This window comes from Lycium barbarum, chromosome 2 (assembly GCF_019175385.1).
Source record: "Lycium barbarum isolate Lr01 chromosome 2, ASM1917538v2, whole genome shotgun sequence".
Taxonomy (NCBI): domain Eukaryota; kingdom Viridiplantae; phylum Streptophyta; class Magnoliopsida; order Solanales; family Solanaceae; genus Lycium; species Lycium barbarum.
The window spans coordinates 26,424,506-26,426,059 of NC_083338.1; the positions used below are offsets into that span (position 1 = coordinate 26,424,506).

Here is a 1,554-nt window from a genome sequence, read left to right on the forward strand (position 1 = left end):
TATGCATCTGCTATTGTTCAACCTCGAGTTGGAGCTGCTACTGTGAAAATTGACTCATCTCTATACCAGCTGTTGAAACTTGAGGGATACTTTTGGAACTCTACTTAGAATGACCCTCAACGTTATTTGCAGAATTTTGTGGATGTTTGTGCTAATCACATCCAGAACAATGTTCCACAAGATGCTATTCGGTTGAGGTCATTCAAATATTCCTTAGCTGGAGAGGCAAGAACATGGTTCGAGTAGCTACCTCGAAATTCGATTACTTCATGGGCAGAGATGGTAGCTGCTTTTCTCACAAAGTGGTACCCCCTTAGCAAGAAGGCTGAGATTCGTGACAAGATATATGAATTCAAGCAGCGACTGGGGGAACAACTATATGAAGCCTGGGAGAGATTCAAGGAGTATTTGCAGAAGAGCCCTAATCATGGTTTTTCGGAACATATATTAATGGAGAAGTTCTACCGAGGGTTAGATCCAGTGACACAGTCAGTAGCTAATAATGCAGCTGATGGTTGTTTTATGAACAAGACCTTTCGACGAGTAACCACCATACTTAACAAGATGACAACTCATAATCAGGCTTGGCACTCAAACAATGCTGATGTGGTACCGTATGGTAGTGCTATGATCTAAATATAGTGAAAGAGAATCAAGACACCCAACAAACATTGGCAGAACTTGCAACAAATATTTCCTTGCTGACGAAGAAGTTTGATGAATCTCAAATCAAGAAGGTAAATGTTTGTGAGGATGATACAGTCTTTCCAAAAGGGATGTACCATGCTCAAGATGGTCTGTTCCTTGATGGGCCACCTATGCAGGTTGAAGATGCTAATTATGTTAATAACTCTCAAGGGGGTTATCAAAGACAGAATTACCAAGGTAGCTATCAGAACCAAAATCAATGGAGACCTCAGCAAGGTCAAGGTGCTTACAACAACTCTGGGAACTACACCAATAATTATGGTGGTGCGAGCCAAGGGAGCTACAAGAACAACAACAATTTTGGGAACAAGAGTTCCAATCCTTATATACCACCGAAAGGGCAGTCAACAGAGCAAGGTAGTTCGAAGGTTGAAGCAATGCTTGAGAAGATTCTGGCAAATCAATCTAAGTCTGAAAGGACTTTATCTGGGCTGACAGAAATAGTGGGTTCCCATACAGCGGCTATTCAGGAGCTTGAGTCGCAGATGAGGGATATTTCTACAGAGCAGCACCTTCTGAAAAAGGGAGGACTTCCAAGTGACACTATTCCAAATCCCAAGAATGGGGGAGGCGGTGTAGACCGTGTGTTTGCCATCACTACTAGAAGTGGAAAACAATACAGGGGCTGCTGAGAAGGTGATTGATCTTGAGCCGATAGATGAAGAGGATGAGGTGCAGTCTGAAGCACCCATTATTGCTGATGAGATTCCCACTGACAAGAAGGTTGCTGACATTCCAGAGATGGCGAGGGAAGCTGATAACACAAGCAAGCAGGCTGTAAAAGGGGCTCTCCGCCCTTTGACGCAGCTTTGCAAATCTAAACCTCATTTTCCTCAGAGGTTGGTA

At 43.3% G+C, this 1,554-nt stretch overlaps 1 non-coding gene across 1 annotated transcript; it reads right to left on the reverse strand.

Annotated features, from left to right (window-relative positions):
• Positions 1–328: 328 nt before the first annotated feature.
• On the reverse strand, positions 329–434 carry LOC132629543 (small nucleolar RNA R71). The gene has a single exon (XR_009578314.1). It is a non-coding gene; the product is annotated as a small nucleolar RNA R71 (small nucleolar RNA).
• Positions 435–1,554: the final 1,120 nt, after the last annotated feature.